This window comes from Marmota monax, unplaced genomic scaffold (genome assembly GCF_021218885.2).
Source record: "Marmota monax isolate L192 unplaced genomic scaffold, Marmota_monax_Labrador192_F-V1.1 WCK01_AAM20220418_F8-fsc00017, whole genome shotgun sequence".
NCBI classification, from domain to species: Eukaryota; Metazoa; Chordata; class Mammalia; order Rodentia; family Sciuridae; genus Marmota; species Marmota monax.
In genome coordinates this window covers 7,031,645-7,045,669 of record NW_026695241.1, presented here as the reverse complement: position 1 = coordinate 7,045,669, position 14,025 = coordinate 7,031,645, and the positions used below count along the sequence as shown (strand labels likewise).

Genomic DNA, 14,025 nt, shown 5'->3' with positions numbered 1-14,025 from the left:
TAAAAGGGAAAATGTCATGAAGACTATGACTGTAATAATGGGTCTTAAAACTGGGACAGATAGGGACAGGTGGGAACAGGCAACAGCTGAAGCATGAGAGTCCCTGGGATGTGGAGTAACCAGGTCTGGCTGATAAGTGAGAAATCTGAAGGTGATCTGAGAGAGATGAGTTTACTTCCAAACACAGGGGGGTCAAAGCTGGACCTGTAGCTTCTTTCTTGTGTAAGACCACCAGACTGCACTGATGCTTATCTTTAGAAAAACTCCTGTCTGGTATACTAGGTGACTTAAGGATTTCTATATCCAGTGCACTTTCACACTGTGTTTTCCAGAATGGAGATTCTCAACTGCTTCAAGACTCACAGGGCTGAAGGTCTGCCCAGGAGGAAGAACACAAAAGAAAAGTTTGAAGTAGGCACAAGAATGTGGATGTCACAGTAGCCCTAGGCTATTCTGCAAAGGGGCAAAATGTTACCACACATAAAAAAACCCCTGAGGCCATCTCAGTTTTAAGTTTATAAAATAACTTCAGTTGACAGCGGTGGGTCTGAGTCCCCTCCAAAAAGTTGAACTAACTAGGGACATCTTCAGTTGGAGAAAAGATGCTTTTCATGATCAAGAAGTTAGGGCTTTTGCTTCTAGACAATTAATATACATAGATGCCTTATTTCCTGATGTTGGTAAGATGATGGATGGGACTCTGATAATGTTTTAGATGTCACACCAAGCCTTTGAAACGAAGCTGGTACAGAAGCGGCAATATCTGCTTGCTTACCCCAGCTCTGCCGTTTCACCAGCTGAGGCATTATGGGCAAGGCACTAAACCCGTACACCTTAGTTTTTCATCTATTGAGAAAGAAAGGCATTGACCTGCCCTGCCCTCTTTAATTTAAATAAGAAAATAGATATAACGTTTCTATGCAAATTATAACATGCACTCCTACACAGTCATATAGAATTGCCCTCCTCAATGAAACACTGGGTACTAATTAACACTTGTTATTGTATTGGCCTTTGAAAATATAAAACTAAAATGTTCCTTATGCCCTTGGGACTCTCCTTTAAAATGTTTGCAGATATAACAGTTTTGAGGAAGAAAATTGGCATGACCAATCCATTTTCCCAAGAAACATTTTAAGGTGAATTTTTGCTTGTAATTTTTTTTTCTTTAGATTTTATTCTTGGGCAAGGGATGCATCTCAGTGGTAGTGGTATACTTAGCATGTACAAGGCTATACATAGATTTGATCCCCAACATTGAAAAAACATTTTTTTTTTATCCAGTGACCACAATAGAACCTCCATCCAGTTATCATTCAGCAGCTCCTGATGAACACAACTCAGTCTTCAACAACACGGATGTATACAATGGCAATAATTTATCTTCTCTGCAGTAGTTTAATCCCAGATGGACCACTTACTAATTTATTTCCATATGTAACTGGCAGAGAGATTAATCAGGCTTCCAACTCGGAAACCTGAATTGCACTTTATTCCCTTAACAGGCTGACTCTGGGCAGGAGAACGCACACGTTTATATAGAAACCAAGAGTTCCTCTGAAAAAGACTGTCAACCTCAGACACATGGCGTCCCAGCCACGTTCACACATCTCTCCTGAGATAGCAAGCTCTTGTGTCAACAGGGAGACCGACTCTTGCTGGAGATCCTCATGGACTTCGCATAGGAACAGTGTCTGGTATAACTGGGCAGGAGTCCCCCCACCAGGCACAGGGCAGCCGTGCGCCCCTCCCTGTTTGCAAGGTCGGGGGCTCGGATTTCTGAAACAGAAGAATCTTTCTGCCAAGGCACTGCGCCCAGCTGGCCCCGCTATGCGGTGCCCAGGCACTGGAAAGTATGTGGTTTCTTTTTTCCACTCTTTTTAAGGGTCTGAACTTGACTGAATTCAGCAGCTGCTGAGTCCTCAGCGAGGCAACAGCTAAGGAATTATTAGCTTTGCTCCCAGCTCCCCTGAGCTTAAATCTTGGTCCCCTTTGGTTTTCATTTTTAACCCAACGATATCAGTCTTTAGCAAAGAGTCAGTTAACAGCCTGTCATGTGATGACAGGTGGAAAAGCAAGAGTGGAGCTAATAACTGAAGTGGCACCTGAAGCCACCACTAGGAAGGCTCACTAGAGGTGGGACATAGAGATCTGGTAGGCTGGGGCTCCAAACAACCGTGAACCTGGTAAAAGTCACTTAGGAGTTCAGGTTCAAAATTCTCTCCTCTATTCTGCAAGGAGTTTAGCTCCCCAAGGTCCTGTCCAGCTAGAAACATCTTATGATTCTATGAAAAAACGCAAACACTTCCCTAGTTCACCTGGTTACTGTGCTTGGCGATGCCAAACAGCTGGAAGTTTGGAAGCATCTGAAAGTGGCCTCATGAGTCCAGATGCTTGGTGCTGTGACAGCCTTAGGAATCTCAGTATCCAGGAAATCCCCTTTGAGCAAAGAACATAAGCATTTGAGGATTGTGTAACAATGTCTATCTTTACAATGTTTTAGGATGTCATAAGATGTCAATTAAATACAGTAGTTTGAATTACTGATCTGTGTATGGCAAAACCTTAAAAAGCACATAAGCCATGGACCTTGTTTTTAGTATTTTTTTGAAAGTGGTATCTTTCTTTCTTCTTCTTTTTTTTAATGGTACTAGGGATTGAACCCAGAGGTGCTCTACCTCTGAGCTACATTCCCAGTCTCTTTTATAATTTTTTAAAATTTTGAGACAGAGTCTTGCTAAGTTGCCTAGGCTGGCGTCAAACTTGGGATCCTCCTGTCTCAGGCTACTAAGTATCTGGAATTACAGGTGTGGGCCATTGTGCCCAGCCGGACCTTGTTTTTATACCTTACAAGATACTTAAGCAGATATACAACTAATATATGTATGCATATGCACACATATGTATTTTTGAGAAGTGGTCTTGCTACGTTGCCCAGGTTGGCTTTGAATTTGTAATCCTCCCACTTCAGCTTCTGGAGCAGCTGGGGGGATTACAGGTGTGCACCACCATACCTGGTCACAACTAATCTTTAATGAAATATGACCACAATGGAAGACAAAGAAACTGACACAGGAATATGGAGAACAGAGTTATCATACCACTAAGGTTGAAGGGGAGATTTGAAAGCTTCTGTGGAGGAGGAACTGGAATTTAAGCTGGGCTTCAGAAACAAAGATAGAAGTAAAGGCAATTGGGTAGAGGCAAGAGCAAGAGCAAAGGCCTAGAAGATTCCAAGTATGGCAGGGACACAGCATTTAGTGCCCTGAGGCAGCAGCATAGGATGCCCAAGGAAGAGGGGAAATAGTGAGGATAGGAGCTAGACAGGGACTCACGGTAGAAAACCCTGGACACCAACAAACGGATTGGCCTTTATTCTGTGGTCATCGGGTACCTTCAGAAGTCATTGAGCAGTGGAGAATCCAAAGGAGCTATGCCTCCGGAAGTTTATGCTGGCGATTCTACTGCCAGCCAAGATTGGTGGTACCTTCGTTTTGTTGTTATTCATTCCATGCTGCAAACTATTTGGGAATGCCTCAAAAAATTTCTTTCTTTTTCCAAATCAATTTCCTGGCAATCTGAATGGAAGCAATTAAGCTTGCTACAACACTGCCAGAGTTTTGCCTTCAAATGATGGGTCAGTCTGAAGTTTATATGTAGGTTTATGGGTTTTTCTACTCTTACATGAAAGGGTTAACATAACATGACACAGACTGATGTCTTACTTTGTTTTGTTTTCACACTGGAAAATATTTCAAGATGACGAGAAAAATACACACACAAGCCAAGGATTGGGAGGGGCTGCTCTAGCACTCCCAAGACATAAAAAGTGAACTTGCTATCCCAAGTTATTCGCTGAAACTTCTGATTTCCAATTTCAGAGTCCCAGCTTCATGATCCTGAGTTTTTAGGATCCTCACACTCCATAAGAGAACATCACACGAACTCTCACATACCCATGGTGTTCGGTCCCTTTGCCTGGGGGAAAGTGCAGGTGGCATAGTTCAGCTGCCACAGGGAGATGCTGCCCACCCCCAACACGTGGGTGTGCACGGGGCCCACGACAGCGATGTCAGCACACGGGGAAGGCAGACTGCAAATCTTCTACCCCACCAACCCCAAAGATGGGTCGGTGTCTTCAGCCTCCATCAAAGTAAGGATGGCAGGGGGCAAAGGAGCTCTTGTTCCAAGAAGTGAGCTGCCTTTGGCATGAGCCACCATGAAAAAGTGCCCCATGGAAGCCACAAACTTCACTTCCTTCTCAGGGTTGCCTGGACTGGCCACACACGGGCACACATGGGCAGCTTCGATGTTAATTTGAGATCATAAAAAGGTGTGATCATAAAGGTGAGATCCTAAAAATATTCATCTGGGAAGTTGAACATTTCAGGGTTCAAGTACCTGATTTATAATTCAAAACCTGTCCCAGCTTTCTACATGCCCAGGTGTTCAGAAGCCTGGAGAACCCCAGAGGCGTTCTCTCAACATCCAATCAAATAATTACCAGGAGGTATAAGACGCAGTAGGTACTGGAGATCATTCCCTGTGCACTTAGAAACCAAACCAAGCCCCCCCCCCCAAAAAAAAAAAAAACCCAGGGTGGGGTTGTGGCTCAGTGGTAGAGCGCTTGCCTAATATGTGCAAGGCACTGGGTTTCATCCTCAGCACCACATAAAAAAATAAACAAATAAAATAAACTTATTAAAAAAAACCCCAAACAGTCTCATACATACCAAAAGAGTTTCATGAACTGCTTTAAAAAAAAAAATCTACCTACAGTCAGAAAACTAATCTTCCTCAAATGAACAGATCAGCTGAAATTACCGTGCCATTTTACATTCTTTTGACTAATACACGAATAATGAAACTACAGCATAAGGTAAATGTAGGCTTACACTGAGTAACGGGCATAAATAAAAATATTTTGACATTAAAAACTCAATAAAAATTAACTCCAACGTAACTTGAAAGCTCCTGCAATCCTAACGTGCACATTGAAAGCCATTAGCGTAATACCTAGGCTGCTATTCAAAAGTAGGGGTCTGGCACGTAAATAAATGCCGGTTGGAAGGCTTCTCCTAAATTACCGTACAATTTGGTTGCAAAGTCACACACTTACAAAGTCTATCATCTTTGCTTGGTTGCTCTCTAACCAACACTAAAGTCATATCAGGCTACAATGTGGCGGCATAATATAAACGCAGATACCGGCAAATGGTACTAAAAAGTGGCAGCAAATGTCAAAGACAAACCAGGGTCATCCTGGAGAGAACAGAGGTATTTACATAAGCATTCTGAAAAGACAATGGAGCCCCAATTTCCTTTTAACTGCACACCTGATCAACCTCTCTGCTCCTCAACTGATCATTTTTACATAAAAGCAATTTCTACAACGAGACATTCAAAGACCTTAGTTGCCATAAACTCAGCAGCTGTTAAAGATTCTTTGCACATTAGGTGTGCTTACAGACTCAGCTATTTTCAACCCAAGCCTTTCATTCCTTACCCATCACTACCCCCCACCCCACGCAAAAATGAGCTTCCCTTGTCAATATCCTTCTTCATTCTGTCATCTGCCAAAGCCATTTTCTTACCTTTGTAAGTCACTCACATTTGTTTCATTTGATGATATTTACCCATGCCGGGACAATTGTTTGACTGCAATCTTGCAACTTTCAACTTTGCCCAGATTTTGCTGTCTTGCAGAAGGGGATGCCTCAACCCCCGATACATTGCTCAGCTGGGCTGAGACACATCTGAATCCAGAGCTATATTTTAAATTCTTTTACACTTACTTAATATAGTGCATGCCGCCTGTCCACTGATGCGATATCAGAAACCTGCAAGCTACTATTTCTGCAACTGTGTCACTGTAGATAGTCTGAAACATGTACGTAGCTGTTGCCATGGAAACAAACACAGCTAGGGTAGAGTGCCACGCTGTGTTAATTCCTTCACCCATGAACCCCAGGGGAATGCTAACATTCATCTTCTTTCTCCTTTAGTCTCACACTGCTTTAATATTTTTTTAGCATTATCAAATGATGTACTAAATACATATGGTACACCTGGAAATATGGATGGCTGAAATGAGCCGTGGTCCCAACCATGCCTGCTGGGTGTCTACTTAGGTGGTTGCAGCTCTGCCATGGATCCTTTCACTAACTTGTCCTGGGAGAAAAGGAGAACTTTGTCTTTCTTTTAAAATGATGTGGGCAGGGCAGACACAGTGAACATCTTTGTCTCACCGAAGAGTAATTGTGGAATTGCACTAGAATAAACATGCTACCCAAAATGAGGTTTGTGGGTACTGTGAAAGGTGAGAGAGAACGTGGAAACTTCCTGAAGTGGATCCAAGCTAAGAGTTCTTCTCCCTTCCAACTTGAGGCTTTATGTCCAGTTGTTTTAATTAGGCAAAAGCATAAACTCTCACCCAGGGCTTCAACTGTCTCACTGGGTTTTTGTTTCTAAACTCATGCAAGCAAGATATTCGTAAGGGTCAGTAAGGAGATGGAATCTCTATTATTCAGAAAGAAATGGAATTTTCCTGTCACCTGAATGTTCTCTCATTTGCTTCAAGTTTAAATCTCTGTCCTTATCAATACTTGGACCTGTGGAGAAAAGTCGAACTCGCTCCTTCAACCAAAAAGCCAAAATGTGTAGTGATTGGTACATTGGGCTATCTTCCCATTATTTGCACTGGTAAGCCCCTTTAAATACTGAGGTTATACTCATCACAGTAGACAAAAATAAGCTGTTCAAAAATTTTAATTACATCCTATCCCTTGGGCTAGTTAATAATATTCAATCTAGATGAAAATGGCCACATTTTAGATTTGCATGCTGATGTGCTTCACTTGAATACAATTTTTGCACTAAACAATCAATTGTAGGCTTTAAAAGTGTAACTCCGTGACCCTGAAATGGCATGTTTTAAAGAAACCACTACTTTATCAGTGGGGATTATGGCAAAATTATCTTATAAAAGATGAGCAAGATCTTCCTAAATTGAATCATTCTTGGCTGTTTACTATGACAATAATAATTGACTCATTCCTAAAATAAAGCAAAACAGAAAATAGACATATATTCACCTTATTGGTTAAGGAAATATGTCTTTTTTAAAAGCAATCTCAAGACAAGGTTAGAGTCCAGTACAGAGCCTAGTCTAAGTTTCAGTAGGGCAGGTGGAGATTATCCTTTAACTAACTGACCAGTATTTACAAACTTAAGGAGAAGAGCCAAAGCAATGCATACAGTAGGCGCTCACTGTGCCCTGCTGTTTCCATATCCCTTTGGTGTTGGGCCTTTTCACATAGGTTACCCCACTGAACTATCAAGAGAAATCCATGAATTAGTTTGGTGGGTGCTTTGGTTTGGAATATAAGGTGTCGCCCCCAAAGCTCATGTGTTAGGCAGTGCCAGAACGTTCAGAGGTGAAATGATTAGATTATTAAGAACTATAACCTCATCTGTGGCTTAATTTACGTGATGGATTAATAATATTCATGGACTGTTGGGTGGTAAACTAGGCAGTTGGGGTGTGGCTGGGGGAAGAAGGTGGGGGGCATGCCTTTGGACTGTTTTATCTCTTTCTCTCTCTCCAAACCCAGCTTCTCGGCTGCCCCGAGCTGAGTAGCTTTCCTCTGCCGTGCCCTTCTGAAACATGATGTTTCTGCTTCACCTCAGGCCCCGAGCAAGGAAGTCAGCCAACCATGGACTGAAATCTCTGAAACCCTGAGCCCAAAATAAACTTTTCCTCCTCTAAGTTGTTCTTGTCGGATATTTTGGTCACAGTGACAAAAAGCTGATGACTAATACACCGGATATCACCAATCTCATCTCTCAGAAGATACTCTAAAGTTCTGAAAATTAGTGACTGGTCCAAGGTCACAAGGTAGAACCTTGTCTTCTATCACCTGGTCCAATGTTCTTTCCATGGGCCATGCTGTCCCCAAGAGCACTCGCCATGCAATTGGTTGTGAATAACTATAGCAACAATACTAAGATGAGGACAGAGCCTATGTGCCAGATTAATCAATTTGGGAATTAACTATGGCTGGTGGTTGAAGTTAGGCTCTCTCTCCTTTTATCCTCACCCACCCATTTTCTTCTCCCAAGGATGGGAGAAGAGGGCCTAGCCTTTATGTCAACTCCGGGCTCCAAAGCAGATCATCTCAGCCTACACCCAAACCTAAGTCCCAGCACCAATTCTCAAAGAGGTGCTTAGAGTGGAAAGATGGTTGGGAGCTCCTGGGGCTTTGGAGGTGCAGGGGGATTGGGAGCAGCAAGCAGCAGTGATAAAACAGTCAGCTCCTGAGGAAGTAAGCCATTTCACATCCTGAGTCAGTCTGCCACCCCCTCTCATTTAAAAAAAAAATGTGATAAAATATATAAAATGTCAAATTTAACATCTTAACAACTTTTAGGTGTACAGTTCAGTGATATTAAATAATATTGTGCAACCATTACCCTCATTCATCTCCATAACTGTTTCATCTTGTAACACTGAACTCTGCACCCATTCGATGATAACTTCCCAGTCCCAGTGGAATCGCACCATATTTACTTTTTGGTGACTGGCTTATTTCACTTACATAATGTCCTCACAGTTCATCCATGTTGTAGCATATGTCAGAATTCCCTATCTCCCCCGGCCCCCCGACCCAAGTACTGGAGATTGAACGCAGGAGCATGCTACCCTGAGTTACATCCTCAAACCCTGGATACCCTTCCCCATTTTGTTCTTTGAGACAACATCTCACTGTTGCTGAGGCTGTCTTCCAAATTGCTATCCTCTTACCTCAGCCTACAGAATATCTGGGATTACAGGCATGGGCCATAACTCGGGATTTTCTTCCCATTTTAAAACTGAGTAATATTCTCTCATGTGGATATATCATATTTTGCTTATCCATTCATCTGTTGCTGGGCATTTGGATTGTTTCCACATTTTAGCTACTGTAAAAGATCTTAAGCCTCTGCTTTCAACTCCCCCCTCCCCATACTCGAGGTTGAACTCCACCACTAAACTACCTCCTTGACTCTTTAAATTAATTTTGACCCAGGGTCTCTCTAAGTTGCCTAGGCTGGCCTCCAACTTGCCTCTGCTTGCTCTTCGACACTGTGCCACTCCCCCCCTTAACAGTAGCCAGTGGGTGTGAGGTAGTATTTCATTATAGTATTGATGTGCACTTCCCTATTTGTGAGTGATGCTGAACATTTTTTTGTGTGCACGTTTTGGCCATTTGCATATCTTTGGAGAATGTCTATTCAAGTGCTATGCTATGCTCCTTTTTGAATTAAGTTGTTCGGTTTTATTGTGATTGTGTTTTAGGAGTTTTCTATATATTTTGGATACTAATCCCTGATCAGATAGATGTTGGGCAAATGCTTTCTCCCATTCTGTTTTACTTTTTGAGTAAAACCTTTTTACTATATGGCTTCTTCACCACCCTCACAGTCATCAGATAATGACAAGCAGATTTCACAGTGATGTGGGATCTTCCTGCCTCCTCCCCTGGATATCAAGAATTCACGGAGTTTGGTCATGCTACCTTTTGGTGATAGAGTTCTTCCAAAGAAGTGAATTTTTCCAGACTATAGAACTGTTTCTCGGTTGGTCTGTTCATAAAGCCAAAGAGATCATTGTGTGGGCCTTATTTGAGAGGTGTCAGGGGAAAGCAGAAACAAGGGTTTTGAGGACACTCCAACCCAAGAGTCGATGACTTGACCCCTTCTGATAAAAACTTTCTAACGTGGCTCACAGAAGAAAATGACAGATTAGGCAAAGTCCAGGGCTCATGGTTTAGCCTGTTATAAATATTTTTCATAACGAGGTCGGCATTATGAACCTCTGCATATTGGTAGAGAGGTGCTCCCAGGAGCCATAGAAGGGAAGGGAGGAGGTCAGCCTCCAGGAGAGACGGCACTCTGAGGTGAGGTCCTCCTCCTCCTACATGCGTTTTCATTTTCTCTGGCCTCCTCCTCCCTGGCTGTCAGGGTATCAGCTGGCCCTCTTGCTGTGCAAAGTGGTCTGGCTTTCACAGTTCCCTCCTGTTTTGATTCACATCTAATATGCCAGGGGCTGAGAAACCAAATAATAGAGCTGATTAGAATTTTGTCTGAAAAAAAGATGAACACAGGCCTGAGAAAGTGTCCCTGAGCACAAAAGTGTCGCCTTTTGGATGCCATTGACTCTAGGTCAATTAGCCTAAAGCCAGTCACCTAATGAGCAATTTGCCTATAATTTAAAACCTTTTTGAGTGTTTTTACATGGCAATGTCCTTTGATTCCTCCCCCCCATCTCTTTGGCATTATAAAGTTTGTAAATCAAGCCTTCTGTGGGCACACCAGCTTATTTTTAAATTTTAGTTTTTATGCTTAATTTTAATCTTTTAAAATTAAGTTCATTTCTTTGGGAGATTGGCAATGAAAGCAAGAACATTCAAAATGGAATTTCTGGTGAACTGGCAAATCAATATGAGAACTGCTGTTCAGGGGACTTTAACATCTAATTTTCATTTTTTTTTGAGGTTGCAAAATTCACAGGAAATGTGAACTTCAGTCAGGCCAGAATGCTCCCACTGACTCCCGGTCACCTCTGTCTCCTCTTTTCTCTTGTCCTGTGATTGCACAGGACTCACACAGCTGAGGTTCCAGCTGCCACTCAGGGAACTCATTTGTGTTCTTGGACTTTGCTTTGTTTCCACCACGAATGTACCTTAAAGGTGCTATTAGGCAAAACTCAGCCTGCTGAGTTTCACCCAGAACAGGGCTTACTTACCTTCCCACTCCATCCGGGAGCCTCCACTGTGTTCTGAAATGGACAGAGATGGCGGAGGGACTTCGGGGATCTTTTTCACAGAGGCAATGCAGAGACTGTGGGAGTCAGCCAAACTCTCACCTAAAAACCTGATGCTTCATACAGGGGGCGAAGGGAGGGTCAAGGTCAAGGGACATCTAGTATGACTGGCACTGAGGAGACCAGCCACTCCAAAGCAGAAGCCAGGATCCTTATAGCACATGGTTCTATGTGTGCTTTAGAAGGAAACCAAAAACCAGACCTGCCTTGAAGACAAGAAGCCAAGTTGACCTGGAGATCAGGACAAAGCTAGTAGATATGTTCTTATCAGGCAGCAACTGGGCTGTCAATGCAATAGGAAAAAAAATGGAGATGGTCCCCATTACCCACCAGTAGCTCTGACCAAAGACACTGGGCCTCTGGACAGAGTCTGTGGGCCACTTGACATCTCCCCAGAAAGCAAGTATGCCAGTCAGCATGGGACCCTGACCCAGAGTTCCAAGAAGACTGGACAGCCAGGGAAGGTGATGTAGCCATGCCGCTGTTTGACAGGCAGGTTGGGAAGTCAGGGGGCAGCTCCGAGAAAAGAGACGCTGACCGGGAAGGCCTCACTCTTGTGCTTGGTCAGGATTTGAGAACACAATTCTTCCGGAAATGGAAACTTCTCCTTTTCGTTATGAAATTGCCATTGTAAAGTCTGCTTTAAATATCTTTTGTTGGGGACAGAGCCAGTAACTGTCCTCAGTGTGTATGAGCTTCCTTTATCTCTGCCTGGAGAATGATAAGTTAGCTCAAGTTCACATGCCCTCAATGGGGTTAGGGCCGCCCAAGACTGGAAACTAATAACCAGCCATTGAGGAAGCTGTAAAATGTATCTTTTCCTTTTAAAAAATCCGAGTATGTGATAAATTGTACAAATATATTTTATCCCAATCCCTTCTACTTAAGAAAAGTTAACGTTTTAAAAAATTGTTTTACTCTTTTTAATTATAAATAAAGCAATAAAAACAAAAAATGGCAAAGGATATTTTGCAAAGTAAGATAATAATTTTGTACTTTCAAATACTATAGGTGAATGTTTTTTGTTTGTTTGTTTTTGTTTTTGGTACCAGGGAATGAATTCAGGAGCACTCGACCCTTCAGCCACATCCCCAGCCCTATTTTGTATTTTTTTGTGTGTGTGTGTTTGGTGTTGGGGATTAGAACCCAGGGCCTTGTGCATGCAAGGCAAGCACTATACCAACTATGCTATATCCCCAGCCCTATTTTGTGTTTTATTTAGAGACAGGGTCTTACTGAGTTGCTTAGAGCCTCACTTTTGCTGAGGCTGCTTTTGAACTCGTGATCCTCCTGCCTCAGCCTCCCGAGCCACTAGGGTTACAGGTGTGCACCACCGCACCTGGTTGTGAGCAACTTTTTTAGCTTCCATGCATGGTATTTGTCTTTCTGTGCTTGGCTTATTTCACTTAATATAATGTGCTCCAGTTAGAAAAATAGGAGTTGTATTACAACAAGTCCCCAAACAGACAAAATGCAAGTCAATCATATGAGGTAGAATATTTGGGGACTGTTTTAACACAGACTAAGTAACATTGGCTTCAATTAAAATGACTGTCTGCCTGTTAGTTTACTTCTCAGGCACCAGCCCAAGATATGGGTAGAGTAAAGGAAGAGACCCAGGTTTTTCTATCTTGTTCTTCACTATCTTCTAGCATGGTCATATGGTCAAAAGTAACTTGCTGCCACCTGGTCCCTGTCCTAGATAGAAGCAAAGAGGAGAAAGAAGATGAAGAATATGCTCCTTTGTTTTCAAGGAAAAATCCAGAAGCTGTACTCATCCCTTCCACATTCATTCATAGGCCAGAAGTTAAGTCCCTCGGCTACCACTAGCAGAAATTGTCCACTCAAAGCATAAGGACTCTACTAATGAAAGGAAGAAATAGGGGATTCACACTAGTGGACAAATAATCGTTTTTACTTTTTTAAAATATTTTTTTTAGTTGTCAATGGACCTTTATTTAATTTATTTATCTGTTGTGCTGAGAATTGAACTCAGTGCCTCACACAAGCTAGGCAAGCACTGAGCCACCATCCCAGGTCCCAACTAATTGTGTTTTTAAAACACTAAATATATGTCTGTGGGTACAAAGATATAAGTACAAGTTTACAAAGACATGTGGAAATGATCAACACCAAACACAAGAGGGTGGTCCCGGGGGGAGGGGGAACAGGGAGAAATGAGACGTCAAATGGGGATAGGAACCTGCAGGGACAATTCGATTGTATCCTGGATGTTTTATTTTTAGAAAGTACTTGAAGCAAACATGACAAATGTTGAGCTCTACCAAAGCTAAGCAGTGGGCACATGGGTGCTTTTGCTTTTTTCTGTGGTAGAATTGTATCATTTTAAAAAATTAGCAAAACTTAGCATTAGCTCAACGACCCTACTGCAACTCAACTCATCATTAAAATGTATTTTGCCAATTTTAAAATGCACATTTTCCTACGTGAGAACTCTCAGAAATGAGTGCATCTGATTATAGTAGGCAGCGCTTTTCCTCTTAGTGGTACATTAAATGATCTCGCACTTTACACTTGATGGTGAGTTAGATTGGAAGACACACAAGGTATAAATGGCAGTTCATGTGGACTGTGGTATATTGTGGATGGGGGGGCAGAGGAGGGAGGTGTCTCACAGGTGGGCATCCCAGGACCTACGGTGCTCTTACAGCTTCAAAGGACTTCCTGAAAATGTCCTTCAGACTGCCCCTTATTGGACTGCCAAGGTTGTTCCCAGCCTGTGGGGGTGCCTCTGACAGGTCATACAGAAACTCACACATCCAGACTGATTCTCTCTGCTACTGGGGGAAAAGGAGCAGTTAAAATCCCCCCTTTTATTAGTTCCAAAGTGCTTGGGAATCTCTCACACAGTGAGAGCCAAAAGCATAAATGGCACCTACAGACTAAGCTCAACCTTGACTGGGAAGAAAGTGGAGTCAGATCATTCCTGGACCCAGATTTTGGACAGTCTGGAGGACACAGCAGACACCTCTACAGCCATCTGAGGCAGACAAGGCCGTTCCCTGGTCAGCAGAGGAGATGGCAGAGGTGGCCACCAAAGCCACCATGATCCACTCGCCTTTGATGTCTGATGTGCTACTGTGGGTCTGTCTTACAGAAAATTAGCTAAGAATACACTGGTAACATTGTCCCCTCAATGT

At 42.7% G+C, this 14,025-nt stretch overlaps 1 protein-coding gene across 6 annotated transcripts in view; it reads right to left on the bottom strand.

Moving 5' to 3' along the window:
* Foxn3 (forkhead box N3) overlaps nt 1–14,025 on the bottom strand; it is a 387,213-nt gene that overhangs the window by 279,112 nt on the left and 94,076 nt on the right. The gene's annotated exons all lie outside the window — the stretch shown is intronic.